Raw genomic sequence first — 16,292 nt, forward strand, 5'->3', positions numbered from 1 at the left:
GAATCCTGTCTCCAGCTCATTAGCAGGTATGATTCTCTGTTTTAAATGTCTTAAGTATTTTGTATAAATGAAACAGACTTTTAAATAGAAAAAAATACTTAATATACAAGACAAAGCCCATTTCACAGATCAAAACTTTCAAAATAATAGGATTAAAAGAAGAATATATTATAGGAAGGAATATTATTTACCAAACAGTTCAAAAACTAATGTAGAGCGTATCTGGCATATAGTTAAGATTCAATTCATGTTTGTTGAATGAGAGAATGAACAGATCAGACTCATCATTAGAAGATTTAAAGAAGGAATTTCTAAATGTTGACCCACTAACAACCATACAACTGTCAGGAGGCAAAGGAAGTCTCAAAACCAGGTCTTCTATCTCCAACAAAGCACAGTGGATTATTTTATAAGGAAAACTCTAGCTGAGGGAAAGAAGAAAGTTAGGTTTAATTTAGTTCAGCCAAACATAGAACGCTCAGCCTTCTTCGCAGTCCAACTCTCACATCCATACATGACCACAGGAAAAACTGATGCCAAAGAACTGACGCTTTTGAACTGTGGTGTAGGAGAAGACTCTTGAGAGTCCCTTGGACTGCAAGGAGATCCAACCAGTCCATTCTGAAGGAGATCAGCCCTGGGATTTCTTTGGAGGGAATGATGCTAAAGCTGAAACTCCAGTACTTTGGCCACCTCATGTGAAGAGTTGACTCATTGGAAAAGACTGTGATGCTGGGAGGGATTGGGGGCAGGAGGAGAAGGGGATGACAGAGGATGAGATGGCTGGATGGCATCACTGACTCGATGGATGAGTCTGAGTGAACTCCGGGAGTTGGTGATGGACAGGGAGGCCTGGCGTGCTGTAATTCATGGGGTCGCAAAGAGTCGGACACGACTGAGCGACTGAACTGAACTGAACAGAACATAGAACATGAAGAGTTGACTCATTGGAAAAGACTCTGATGCTGGGAGGGATTGGGGTCAGGAGGAGAAGGGGAAAACAGAGGATGAGATGGCTGGATGGCATCACTTACTCGATGGGCATGAGTCTGAGTGAACTCTGGGAGTTGGTGCTGGACAGGGAGGCCTGGTGTGCTGCAGTTCATGCAAGGAGTCGGACACGACTGAGCGACTGACTGAACTGAACTGAACTGAACATAGAAGTGGGCTTCCCTGGTGGCTCAGTCAGTAAAGAATCTGCCTGGAATGCAGGAGACCCAGGTTTAATCACTGGATCAGGTAGATCCCCTGGAGGAGGGCATGGCAACCTACGCCAGTATTCTTGCCTGGGAAATTCCATGGACAGAGGAACCTGGTGGGCTATAGTCCATGGGGTCTCAAAGAGTTGGACATGACTGAGCAACTAACACATACATACACATAGTGGAATGATATGTAATTTTGTTCTGTATTTTACAAGTCTACTGTAAATGTGTTATCATACTTTCAAATTAAAAAAATTTTTTAATGGAAAAGAAGAAGAAAAAACTGGAACATTTTGTATCTAGTGAGGGCCCTTTTCCCAGGTTAGGACAGCCATCTTATTCTATCCTCTCATTGTGGAAGGTAGAAGGAAGCTCTCCCGGGTCTCTTTTATAAAAGCACTAATTCCATTTATCAGGGCTCCACTCTCATAATGTAACCCTCCTCCAACTACTATGACACTAAGGATTAGACTTCAACATATGAATCTGGGGGGAACATGAACATTCAGTCCATACCAGACAGTTAATAGCAGGACTAAAAAGAGTCTCTCCTCTTATGTTAATCACTTGTCCTTCATACCCTGGATATCAGCCATCAGCATCTGTCATGCTGAGGACCAATGGACCAAAAAATGCCAGGAGAACATGACCTCCATGAGAGAAACATCATTTTACTTGTTCCGTATGTGTATGTCTTGTCAACTGCAAATTGGCACTTACCAAGAGCATTGCCAACAACACTGGCAAGAGCATTTGCCATCTGCCTCTACAGAGATTGAACCCCATGCTGCTTTAGCTGTTGACCTTCAACAACCCCTGAGGGAGTTCAGGGTGGAGTGAGGCACTCTGTGCTCCAGGGAATCTGGTGGGACAGGTCTTTAGATAGTTGAATGTTTTTAGGAACAGATTTTATGATCTCAATCCTTGCATCTCCTCATATCTCAGTTCAGTCTGGTTCAGTTCAATTCAGTTGCTCATTCCTGACCAACTCTTTGTGACCCCATGGACTGCAGCACGCTAGGCCTCCATGTCCATCACCAACTCCTGGAGTTTACTCAAACTGATTTCCATTGAGTTGGTGATGCCATCCGACTATCTCATCCTCTGTGGTCCCGTTCTCCTCTCGCCTTCAATCTTTCCCAGCATCACCATCTTTTCAAATGAGTCAGTTCTTCACATCAAAATATTAGAGTTTCAGCTTCAACATCAGTCCTTCCAATGAACATTCAGGACTTATTTCCTATAGGATGGACTGGTTGGAACTCCTCACAGTTCAAGGGACTCTCAAGAGTCTTCTCCAACACCACAGTTCAAAAGCATCAATTCTTCAGCACTCAGCTTTCTTTATAGTCCAACTCTCACATTCATACATGACCACTGGAAAAACCAGAGCCTTGATGACACAGACCTTTATTGGCGAATTAAGTCTCTGCTGTCTAGGCTGGTCATAACTCTTCTTCCAAGGAGTAAGCATCTTTTTATTTCATGGGTGCAATCACCATCTGCAGTGATTTTGGAGCCCAAAATAATAAAGGCTGACACTGTTACCACTGTTTCTCCATCTATTTGCCATGAAGGGATGGGACCAGATGCCATGATCTTTGTTTTCTGAATGTTGAGCTTTAAGTCAACTTTTTCACTCTCCTTTTTCACTTTCATCACGAGGCTCTTTAGTTCTTCTTAACTTTCTGCCATAAGGGTGGTGTCATCTGCATATCTGAGGTTTTGCTATTTCTCCTGGCAATTTTAATTCCAGCTTGTGTTTCATCCAGCCCAGCATTTCTCATGATGCACACTGCACATAAGTTAAAATAAGCAGAGTGACAATATACAGCCTTGACGTACTCCTTTTCCTATTTAGAACCAGTCTGTTGTTCCATGTCCAATTCTAACTGTTGCTTCTTGACTTGCATACAGGTTTCTCAAGAGGCAGGTCAGGTGGTCTGGTATTCCCATCTCTTTCAGAATTTTCCACAGCTTATTGTGATCCACACAGTCAAAGGCTTTGGCATAGTCAATAAAGCAGAAATAGATGTTTTTCTGGAACTCTCTTGCTTTTTCAATGATACAGTGGATATTGGCAATTTGTTTTCTTTTTTAATTTAATTTTATTTTTTAACTTTACAATATTGTATTGGTTTTGCCATATATCAACATGAATCCGCCACAGGTATACACGTGTTCCCCATCCTGAACCCTCCTCCCTCCTCCCTCCCTGTACCATCCCTCTGGGTCATCCCAGTGCATCAGCCCCAAGCATCCAGTATCGTGCATTGAACCTGGACTGGCAACTTGTTTAATATTTGATATTATACATGTTTCAATGCCATTCTCCCAAATCATCCCACCCTCTTCCTCTCCCAGAGTCCAAAAGACTGTTCTATACATCAGTGTCTTTGGCAATTTGATCTTTTGTTCCTCTGCCTCTTATAAAACCAGCTTGAACATCAGGAAGTTCATGGTTCACATGTTGTTGAAGCCTGGCTTGGAGAATTTTGAGCATTACTAGCGTGTGAGATGAGTGCAATTGTGCGGTAGTTTGAGCATTCTTTGCATTGTCTTTCTTAGGGATTGGAATGAAAACTGACCTTTTCCAGTCCTGTGGCCACTGCTGCATTTTCCAAATTTGCTGGCATATTGAGTGAGGCACTTTAACAGCATCATCTTTTAGGATTTGAAATAGCTCAACTGGAATTCCATCACCTCCAATAGCTTTGTTCATAGTGATGTTTCCTAAGGCCCACTTGACTTCACATTCCAGGATGTCTGGCTCTAGGTCAGTGATCACACCATCATGATTATCTGGGTCATGAAGATCTTTTGTGTATAGTTCTTCTGTGTATTCTTGCCCACCTCTTCTTAATATCTTCTGCCTCTGTTAGGTCCATACCATTTCTGTCGTTTATCGAGCCCATCTTTGTATGAAATGTTCCCTTGGTCTCTAATTTTCTTAAAGAGATCTCTAGTCTTTCCCATTCTGTTGTTTTCCTCTATTTCTTTGTATTCATCACTGAGGAAGGCTTTCTTATCTCTCCTTGCCATTCTTTGGAACTCTGTATTCAAATGGGTATTATCTTTCCTTTTCTCCTTTGCTTTTCATTTCTCTTCTTTTCACAGCTGTTTGTAAGGCCTCCTCAGACAGCCATTTTGCCTTTCTGCATTTCTTTTTCTTGGGGATCGTCTTGCTCCCTGTCTCCTGTACAATGTCATGAACCTCTGTCCATAGTTCATCAGGCACTCTATCAGATCTAGCCCCTTAAATCTATTTCTCACTTTCACTGTATAATCATAAGTGTTTTGATTTAGGTCATACCTGAATGGTCTAGTGGTTTTCCCTACTTTCTTCAACTTAAGTCTGAATTTGGCAATAAGGAGTTCATGATCTGAGCCACAGTCAGCTCCTGACACCCAGTTGTGGATGTGACTGGTGATGGAAGCAAGGTCCGATGCTGTAAAAAGCAATACTGCATAGGAACCTGGAATGTTAGTTCCATGAATCAAGGCAAATTGGAAGTGATCAAACAGGAGATGGCAAGAGTGAACATCGACATTTTAGGAATCAGTGAACTAAAATGGACTCGAATGGGTGAATTTAACTCAGATGATCATTATGTCTACCACTGTGGGCAAGAATCCCTTAGAAGAAATGGAGTAGCCATCATGGTCAACAAAAGAGTCCGAAATGCAGTACTTGGATGCAGCCTCAAAAATGACGGAATCATCTCTGTTCATTTCCAAGGCAAACCATTCAGTATCACGGTAATCCAAGTCTATGTCCCAACCAGTAACACTGAAGAAGCTGAAGTTGAATGGTTCTATGAAGACCTATAAGACCTTCTAGAACTAACAACCAAAAAAGATGTCCTTTTCATTATAGGGGACTGGAATGCAAAAGTAGGAAGTCAAGAAACACCTGGAGTATCAGGCAGATTTGGCCTTGGAGTACAGAATGAAGCAGGGCAAAGGCTAACAGAGTTCTGCCAAGAGAATGCACTGGTCATAGCAAACACCCTCTTCCAACAACACAAGAGAAGACTCTACACATGGACATCACCACGTGGTCAACACCGAAATCTGATTGAAATATTGTTTTAGCCAAAGAATGAGAAGCTCTATACAGTCAGCAAAAACAAGACAGGGAGCTGACTGTGGCTCAGATCATGAACTCCTCATATCTAGAGAAGCACTAAATCCCTTCATGGTGACATCAGATCCTCATGACTAACAAAAACCTTTTGTAAAATGAGTGCTTCATGGTACTGAATTCCCCCTTCACCAAAACCTTATATATTGACTTTCTCCCATTGCCGCTTTGGAGTAGTCTTTCAAAGCTATCTGAGGTGCTGCCTCCCAGGCTGCAGTCCTCATTTTGTTCTGAATAAAATTAACTCGCAACTCTCAAGTTGTACATCATTTTTAGTCAGTATATATATACATATATAGATAGATAGATAGATAGATATAGATATAGATATAGATATAATTTGATTCATCCATGACAAATGTTACATCAATGGCATCCAGTTCAAATGAGATGATGAAAATCCAGTGACTGATGCAGTGGAATCTTCTGCCAATAATATGAGGTGCTGATAATTTCCTGTTGTTCATCAGTTCCTTGTTTCCATCTCTGATTACTAATTAATGTGGAGATGGTTGGGCTCCCTGCTGGAAACACAGAATGCAAATTTGCTGGAGGCTTCAGAACTATTCTAATAATAAGTTTCTGCTAATAGACAACAGCTATCTTAAACTATTAAATTATATTTGCTATAAAAGTATGAAATGTACAGTTCTTAATGTGCACTATTTTAGTTTTTGCAATCTTTCCCATAAAAGCAACCAAAATTAAGTGCCTAACATATCAATTAGTAATTATTTGGCAGATCCACCAAAAAATGGTATTTTCTGTAATGGTAGCCTGTTTCAGAACTCCTGCAGAGTTCCTGTAAGACTATCTCTTTTCCCATCTTTAATTTCCTTCTGCAAAAAAAAAAAAAAAGGTTTGTGGATTTTTTTCTTTCTCCTTTTTTTTTCAAACAGCAAAATAGCTTGCTTTCTCTATAACTGAATACTCATAATTGAGTTCCATAATAAAACAAGTCTTGCTTTATGAAAGAACAAAGTCTAGGGAAAGAAATAAGAAAGAAAAATTTGTGAGCAGAAATTAAATGGAAGAGAGGTTGGATAAAGATCTGAACATTACAAAAGAGAGCCCTGTGGATTATGCAAATCCATATCTCAACTAGAACAGGTTGGGGAAAACCCAGTTCAAAGGAGCACTTCTCATAGGAAGAAGATCAAGATAATGGAGTGGGAAGATGCTGAGCTCACCTCCCCCTAGAAACACATCAGAAAATACATCTCATGTGGAGCAATTCTTGCTGAAAACGAACTGAAGACTGGCAGAAAGGCTCTTGTATAACCAAGCCTGTGAGGAAAGACACACTGGAATTACAGTAGAAAGGGAGGAGAAGCAACAGGCTCAGGACCCATGGTCCTAGCAGGGGACACAGAAGAGGTGGGGCTGTCACTGACTCAGGAATTCTCCCTGGCAAGGGAGGGACTCATTACCCATATTGGGCATCTTAGCCCTGGGGTCCAGCACCCGGAAGACGAGTCTTCATAGCTGGTTTGAAATCCAGTGGGACTTAGAGGAGAGCTGCAAGAAACCAAGACTCTGCTTGTGAAGAACACACAGACACACATGCATGCACACACACACACACACACACACACACACACTTGTTTACTCCCAGGAACGAGGCTAAGGAAACCAGTTGAAAACTGTGTGGGGCTCTGGCCAATTTCTTGTGACAGCCCCAGCACGCACCCAGCCCACATTGGGTGCCCATTGCCAAGGAAAGTGTGCACATCCAAAGAAGGAACTAAAATAAGAAGAAAGAACAGAGGGGAATTACAAAAACAACCAGAAAACAAGTACCAAATGGCAGTAAGTACATACCTATCAATAATCATTTTAAACATCAGTGGACTAAATGCCCCAATCCAAAGACAGAAGGTGGCTGATTGGATTAAAAATAATAATACTAAGGCCCATCTACAAGACACTCACTTCAGAGGTAAAGATAACACAGACTGAAAGTGAGGGGATGGTAAAAGATATTTCATGCAAATGGAAACAAAAAGAAATGAGGGTAGCAATACTCATATCAGACAAAGTAAACTTTAAAGTATAACAAAAACCAAAGAAGGGCATTACAAAATGATAAAGGAATTCATAAAAGAAGACGATATAACACTCAGTACCATATACACACTATAATGTAGGAGCACCTATTAATATATGTAACGGAGAAGGCAATGGCACCCCACTCCAGTACTCCTGCCTGGAAAATCCCATGGACGGAGGAGCCTGGTAGGCTGCAGTCCATGCTAAGGGTCGCACACGACTGAGCGACTTCACTTTCACTTTTCACTTTCATGCATTGGAGAAGGAAATGGCAACCCACTCCCGTGTTCTTGACTGGAGAATCCCAGGGATGGGGGAGCCTGATGGGCTGCCATCTATGCGGTTGCACAGAGCTGGACATGACTGAAGTGACTTAGCAGTAGCAGTATTAATATATAAAGCAAAATTAATAGATATAAAGAGAGAAATTGACAATAATACTAACACCTCACTTACATCAATGGACAGATCATCCAGACAAAAATATCCATAAAGAAACAGTGGCCATAAATGACACATTATAACAGTTTGGCTTAACAGATATCAAACAAATGAGTATAACAGAACAGAAAGAGACTCACAGATACATAGAACAAGCTAGTGGTTGCCAGTGGGGAGAGCAATGTGGAGAGGGGCAAGAATAGGGTATGGGATTAAGAGGTATAAACTGTTGTGTATAAAATAAATCACAAGAATATACTGCACAGCACACAAAATGTAGCCAATATTTTATAATAACTTAAATGGAGTATAATGTATAAAAATAGTGAGTTACTGTGTTGTATACCTGAAACTAAAATAATACTGTAGATAAACTATACTTTAACTGAAAAATAAAAAAATTTAAAGTATTTTTTGACAATATTTTCTCAAAATATATTTTAGACACTCTAATGGCAGTTTCTGGTCTTTGAAGAAAACGAGACAATTTGTGCAGAAATAAAGTAAATAAGGTTCACCTACTTTGCCTTTCATGGACACAGTGAAATCAATTTAAATATATTGTTAATGTAAAAATGTTAATCCATACCATCTGATCATTATTTTCAATTTCTTTTTTGATCAGTCTAGTTTTTCTGTGTTCCTAACAAAGATATTGATCACATTCTTATCCCATTTGCAGCTTCTTATTTAATATTTGCTTTCTTTCTTACTAAAATTTACTCATGGGAGTAAAACAAAAAAATACAAGAAAAAATGAAATAATTATACAATCACAAGTCATAGCAATGTAATCAATTATAATCATTTAATGAATAATACTACACAAGTAAGGGCTACATGAAATGCAGCATGGATAATGTATTTACCTGGAATTTTTAGCATCATTCCATGTTTTTGTCTTCCACTTAAGAAGATATTCTGAAATCAAATGTGGAAAAGTGATGTGACTATAGGAGTTATCATAAAGTTACTTTACATACATTTAAGTTAATTAATTAAATTACATGTATACTGAAGTCAGTATACATGTAAGCTTTAACACTGATTATAATTTGTAATAAATTATTTTTCATACACCGCCCTGTTGAACACCACTTGCCAGCATATCACCAACTTCAAAGTCATAGAAATTGCCCTTTTCCAGTCCTAAGATTTATCTCAATGTACAGCAGTCAGTATGTAAAGCATTTAATATGCATATCTGATTTAATGCTTACAATATCTTTCATTTAAATAAGGAAATGTGCCCAAGGAGTCCCAATGTGTAAGGAATGGAAGCAGAATTTGAACCCTCTTCTGATTCCTAAGGTTTTAACCTCCTATGGTACATGTATTACACTGATAAGTTTGTTCCCAAAGAAGGAATGAGTTTCCTGAAAGTAGCTGATCTCTAAGAGGATGTGACATGTTATGTTTTCTTACAAAACTTGGAAAGTATATAAGATAAAATTTTAAAAAGTTGAAAAAAGTCTAGATTAAACATCATTCAGAAAAGTTTAAAGTGTTAGTCACTCAGCTGTGTTCAACTCTGTGACTCCATGGACTGTAGCCTGCCAGGCTCCTCTGTCCATGGAATTCTCCAGGCAAGAATAGTGGAGTGGGTTGCCATTTCCTTCTCCAGGGGATCTTTCTGACCCAGGGATTGAACCTGGGTCTCCTGCATTGCAGGCAGATTCTTTATTATCTGAGCCACTAGGAAAGCTAAGAATAGAAGCTACTAACATTTCGTTAATATTCTTCCAGTTTTCTATTTTAATGTCTATTGAACTGTTAGGTAGGTAGACTAGGGAAAAGGAGTCCAAAATGGCGGTGGCTAAAAGACAAGGAAGATCAAAGGAAGGTCCGAAGATCAGAGTGAAGACTTCAGGCAGAACAAACAGCACTCCTGGCTAAGCCCAATTTACATAGGGCAGGCCTAGGTGGAGGAAAAATATATAAAAGGAGGAGCCAAAGCGCTTTCTCATGGACTCTCTCTCTTCCGCGTGCGTGCGCTCTCTCTCTCTCACTCTCTCTCTCTCTCATTCTCTCTCTCTCCCTCCCCCGTGCGCTCCTCCACTCTCTTCTCTTTGAGTCTTGGATTCTCCTGCTACCTTCTAAATCAAATAGAGCTTATAACACTGATTTGCCCAAGAGCTGTAGCACGGTTTGTCCAAGACCCGAGAGCTGTGACGCACCGAGGGCTTTAATGTCCATCGCTCCAAATCTTTGTTGTGACAAGACAAAGAACCGAGGAACATACACTCATGTGACAGAACTAAAAGAATGGAGTCACAATCTGCTTCTAGACAAGAGACTGTAGAAAAAGAACAGTGCCTTGTCTCAGAGACTAATCAGGACCTTTCAAGTGGTAATTTCTAAACTTTAGCCAAGTTTTGGGATTTGCAAAGGGAAGTTTGGAAATAACCTTACGGGAAAAGACAGGAGGGAGTTGAGTTCTTCTGTATGAGAAAAAGAGAGAAATTTGGCTTTTTTTTTTTTCTACCTGAGCAAAAGGAGAAAAAGAAAGTGAAGTCGCATCTGACTCTGTGACCCCGTGGACTGTAGCCTACCAAGCTCCTCTGTCCATGGGATTTTCCAGGCAAGAATACTAGAGTGGGTTGCCATTTCCTTCTCCAGGAGATCTTCCTGATTCAGGGATTGAACCTGGGTCTTCTGCATTGTAGGCGGACATTTTACTGTCTGAGCCACCAGTGAAGTCCATGACTTCCTGAAAAAGAGACGAAAGAGGAACAAACCACTTGGTGAAGTAGTGAGAGAATCAGTTCCTAGGCAGGTTGATAAGAAGTGCAGGATCCCTGAGGAGGAGAGATGGGTATGGTGTTTTCAAGGAGAAGATAGGGGTTTGGAATTCTGGAGGAGGAAAGGACAAAGGTCTTTTTTTTTCTTTACATTCCTTAGTCTTAATCACATAAAATGTTTTTTCTTTAAGTCGGGAACTGGTGATTACACAACAAACAACTGAGTTTAAACTCTGTAGGAGACCACCCAGTCCATTCTGAAGGAGATCAGCCCTGGGATTTCTTTGGAAGGAATGATGCTAAAGCTGAAACTCCAGTACTTTGGCTACCTCATGTGAAAAGTTGACTCATTGGAAAAGACTCTGATGCTGGGAGGGATTGGGGCAGGAGGAGAAGGGGACGACAGAGGATGAGATGGCTGGATGGCATCACTGACTCGATAGATGTGAGTCTGAGTGAACTCCAGGAGTTGGTGATGGACAGGGAGGCCTGGCGTGCTGTGATTCATGGCGTTGCAAAGAGTCGGACAGGACTGAGCGACTGATCTGATCTGATCTGATTATATAACAACAATGTATCCTGCTTGAGGACAGATTCTCCTTCTGAAAACCTTCAGACCTTCTGATTAATCCTTATATTTTAGGATGTATATTATGGGAGTGGGTTTGGTAAAATCTTTCTATTGTTAAATTCTAATCCTATTATCTTAAAATGTAAATTGTGGGAGTGGGTCTGGTAAAATTTTTACAACCTTGAGACATTCTTTTGATTTATTGTAACAAATAATTTAAAAAGTATATAATTCCCTTTTCTAAGACTAGTGAGGGGGGCACTCTTTGTCCCCCTGCTGTTGTCTATGTCAGAAGTTTTCTCTGTCCCTTTTCTTTCTTTAATGAAACTCTGCTACATAAAAGCTCTTGAGTGATCAAGCCTGGTCGCTGGTCCCAAAGCTAAGTCTTCTTCGGAGATCACGAATCTGACGTCATTCACCATAAGCTATCGGTAGCCAAAGACTTTTAAGGGCAGGAATGTTTGATTTTCAGTTGTAACTCATTTGTGTTTTGTGATGCAGCTCTTTCAAGTCTCCCGAAGTCTGATGCATAAGGGATTGTTTGAGTGATTTTGTGTGAAATGCAAGTAAAAGGGCTACATGGGTTCAATGATAAAGCCAATAAGAAATTGCACCAACACATGGAGCAGAGAATAAGTGTTTAGAAGATGCAACCATAAGCCTAAGATAACCATAGAGAACAGCTCATTAGGAATACAAAAAGGTAAGTCTGATGATAACATGTATCACTGAGCAATAGTTACTTATGCTCTTGTATGAGGCTGTAAGTAGGTATCATCACTTTGTAGAACAACTGGGCGTTGTCTTGTAAAGTTTAATTTGCATAACGTATTACCCAAACCTCCATCCTGTTTAAATACTGAGACACTCGTGCACACATCCAAAGGGAGACATGTGCAAGAATGATCATGGCATTGTTCTTAGTTGCAATAAAACAAAGAGAAACAACCCAATGTCCATCAATAGAGACGAGATAAATAAGTTCTCATAATCATAGCAAAGAATTTATAAGTGAGGGCAAGTGAAAAAGATACAGCTGTGTACAATATAATTTTCATAACACTCAAGAACAAACACATCTGAGTTATATCTTATTTAGCATATGAATATATGAATTCATGTAGTAGTTAAAATAAGTATGTAGCTGCCGTCTATGGGGTCGCACAGAGTCGGACACGACTGAAGCGACTTAGCAGCAGCAGCAGCAGCAGTTAAAATAAGTAAACAGCCAGGAAATGATAAACTAAATATCAAGGCAGTATATTCCTCAGAAAAAAGAAGACATGGAGACTTCCTTGGTGGTCCAGTGGCTGAGTTGCTGCCTTCTCAATGCAGGGGGCCCAGGTTTGATCTCTGGTCAGGGAACTAGAGCCCACATGCCTCAACTAAAGATCCTGTCTGCCATAACTAAGACCAATATAAATTTTAAAAATACAGAATAAAAAAAAAAAAGAAGAAGACAAGGGCTTTGTGAAGGACATACTGATAATGTAAGATTTCAAGATATTGGTAAATTTGCAGTTCTTACCTTGGGTTTTTCTATTTAATAACCCTGCATGACCTGCATATACATTATACATGTTATTTATTAACATATATTCAAAATGTTACATAATTTAAAAGTGCATTGAGAGAGAAGGAAGAGCCACATGACTAGGAATGAGACATGTATCTATGATCATAATCAGCAGCCCTTCTGAACCCCTGGAAACCAGACTTACATGGGAACTGACATGTTGCCAGAATAGAAAATAAGGGGGGGACAAAATCTAAATTCTCTGTTTTGGGTCTTAGATCAACCAACCCTAAAGTTCACCCTCCCTCTAGACTTTCAGTTGTGTGAGTCAGTCAGTTACCTTAGAGTTTAAGCCAGTTTGAACTTCAGCAAATTTTACATTTTTACAGCAGAAAGTCTCTTGCCCATTTTTTACACTGAATGTTTGTCTCTTCCTTACAATGAAAACCATTCTTCTGTGTATCATTGATGGTAACCCTTCATCACATGCAGTGACTAGGTTTTGTCTGTCACTTGGCTCTTAGTTTTTTGTGACACACAAGAGCTTCCCATTTCTATCAATTCTTCCCGGTGGTTTCTGCCTTTGCTTTTATGCTGAATAAGTTCCTCCTTCCTAATCAAGAACCCAAATGTGGTTCTGACATTAATTCCTTATGACTTCATGTTTTTATGTTGACTGAATTATTTAATCTATCTAGTATATGTGCTGGCATCCACAAGACAATGGGAGGTATCATATTGTTTTGAAAACTCTAAGTCAGTTTTCTCAGCACCATTTTTAAATAATCTACCCTTTCTCACTGATTAGTTCCTCGTTATGATTTGCAAAACTCTCTCACAAGTGGCTCTCTTTGGGGACTGTATACTCCTTCCCCGATCTGACTAATTACTGTACGCTAGGAACACACCAGCTTAATTATTGCAGATTTGTAGTATTTGTCCCCTGTTCAGATGGAGGTCAGCAAATCTTTAAGACTGTTCCTTCAAAATACATTCCATATTTGACAACCCTTTCTCATACCCAACTGGCAAGATTCTCACTCCAACCACTATCATCTCTGATCCAGAATTCTCCAATCATCTTCTGATTTATCTTTCTTTGTCCACTCTTGTCCTACTTTGGTCTATCCAGGATGCTTCTTTTTTTTTCAAAACCTTAATCAGACACCTCTTCCCTATTCAAGACTCTCTAATTACTTTCCAATGGTTTTCACACTTATGACAAAAATCCTAGATTCTCCCTGTGAGTCAGTCAGTTACCTTACAGCTTAGTTAAAACCACAAAGCTATAAATTACCTGGCCCCTGCAGCCTCCTCACCTTCCTTTCCCACCATCCTGCCTCTCTATCTTCTGCATTTTGGCCTTGGTGTTGCCACTGTGAGCTCCATCTTACTCCCTCCTTTGGGTTCTTTGTTTCCTCTATCCATAAGGCCTTGCCCCAGATCTTTGAACTGCTCATTTCTTATTTTATTCATGTCTTTGCTTGGAAATGAGCTTCCCTGGTGGTTCAGGTGGTAAAGAATCTGCTTGCAATGCAGGAGACCCAAGTTCAGTTCTGGGTCGGGAAGATATCTTGAAGAAGGGAATGGCTACCCACTCCAGGATTCTTGCCTGGAGAATCCCATGGACAGAGGAGCCTTTTGGGCTACAGTCCTTGGGGTTGCAAAGAGCCAGACACAACTGAGCAACTAAGCATGGGCACACAGTAATCCTGTCAATCAAACCAGAGAAGAGAAAGCCAGGCATGCACAGTGAGGGGAAGAAGAAGAGACTGCAGAGGCGCTATCTCAGGATGGCTTTGATTTGCATTTCCCTGGTGATTAGTGGTGTTGAATACATTTTCATGTACATGTTAGACATTTGTATTTCTCTTTGGCGAAATATTTAATTCTGTCCCTCTGACCATTTTTTAATCGGATTGTTTGGGGATATTTTCTTTTTTCTGAAATTTTATTACTTTTAATACACATTTGACAAGTAGAAACTCTCACACCACACACCATCACAGAACCAAGTGTTTCCGTTTCATCAAACTTATTTAGCTATTTACAGTTTCACCTGAACAAAAGCTCAACTAAAGACATCTTATTAATAATAAAGAATCTTTGCTTATTATTTTTTGAGAATATATTTTTGACCTGGCTTTAATGATACTATCCATTATAATTTTTGAGTTGTATAAGTTTTTGATATATTTTGGATATTAATCCTTTCTCATATATATGATTTGCAAATATTTTCTCCCTTTCTATAATTTACTTTTTCATTTTGTTAATGGTTTCCTTTGCTGTTCAGAAGCTTTTCAGTTTGATATGTGTTGACTGTATTTCTAAGTACAGAAAATACAACATGTGGCTAGCTTTTTTAATTAAAGTTTTAATTTCCAGTTGAAAGAGGTAAATAGAAAGTTGTATGTTAAATATACACAAAAATTAAAATTCAAAAACATGTATTAGTATATAGGTGCACAAACATTTACATTGGAGTTGTCTAAGAAAAACTAATACTTACTATGGCAAAGATGTTTTTAACTAGGTAGTCTACGTGTTATCTTTTACTTGTTTTTTTTTTTTTAAACTCCAACATACCTTCCTTGTATGTTACAAATTTTCCTGGGTCTTGCCTTGTGAGGAGCCATCAGTTAGGCTTGTTTATGTCAAGGAATCTGGGCTTTGCATAAGAAATCTGGCTTCTAGCCCCACAAATGAACAGTATGACTTTATCTATCTATCTACTTTTCATTTTTTAATTCATTCATCTAACACTGTGTGCATGCGTGCTCATTTACTCCAACTCATTGCGACCCTATGGACTGTAGCCTACCAGGCTCCTCTGTCCGTGGGATTTTCCAGGCAAGAATACTGGAGTGGGTTATCATTTCCTATCCCAAACCATGGACAGAACCCAAGTCACCTGCATCTCCTGCATTGCAAACAGATTCTTTACACTGAGCCACCTGGGAAACCCTCATCTCACATTAGCTATTTACCTAATATATGCCAGAAACTGAATGAAGATCGAGAATCAAAATAAAAAATGAAGCAACATTTCTACCCTCTAGAAGCTCCAATAGGGGAAAGAGATATGTTAACCAAGATAAGAATATAATATTATATGGATCAAAAAGAACTATGTAGGGTAGACCTCCCTGGTGGTCCAGTGGTTAAAACTCTGTGCTGCCAATGCAGGGAGAGTGGGTTCAATCCCTGGTCAGGGAACCAAGATCCCCCATGCTGATCTAGCGTCAGGTCAGAAAAGCTCAAGGCTGCCAAAACAATGTACTGACTTCCTGCCTTTCTTAAAGGATTTATTTTAAAGGCTTACAACTGTATATCCTTCCACTGTCCCTTTGAGATGTACATACATCTCCTATAACCCAGGACAGTCTCAAGGACCTGAAAGCCCTTCCTTTGAAACGGAGTTCTCAAAAAGGAGTGGGGCTCTGCTTTCCAGTCTCTAAGGGAAAGTAGCAGCCTGACACTCCCTAATCAAATTCATGCTGGCCAACCCTCTTAACCACTTTGTGTAACTTCAGTTGCTTGACTGCCTAAGCCTCCTCCCCCCATCACTTCTCCCCACTCCCTCATTCTCATTTTAAAGTGCCTATTTAGAGACTTCCCTGGT

The 16,292-nt window shown here is 39.8% G+C and overlaps 1 long non-coding RNA gene across 1 annotated transcript in view; it reads right to left on the reverse strand.

Annotated features, from left to right (window-relative positions):
• Positions 1 to 8,670: 8,670 nt before the first annotated feature.
• LOC113897331 overlaps positions 8,671 to 16,292 on the reverse strand; it is a 64,775-nt gene continuing 57,153 nt past the window's right edge. Inside the window, exon 3 of the long non-coding RNA XR_003512327.1 lies at positions 8,671 to 8,760. This is a non-coding gene — a long non-coding RNA (uncharacterized LOC113897331). The remainder of the gene's footprint in view (positions 8,761 to 16,292) is intronic.

The sequence above is a fragment of the Bos indicus x Bos taurus genome, chromosome 8, assembly GCF_003369695.1.
Source record: "Bos indicus x Bos taurus breed Angus x Brahman F1 hybrid chromosome 8, Bos_hybrid_MaternalHap_v2.0, whole genome shotgun sequence".
Lineage (NCBI taxonomy): Eukaryota > Metazoa > Chordata > Mammalia > Artiodactyla > Bovidae > Bos > Bos indicus x Bos taurus.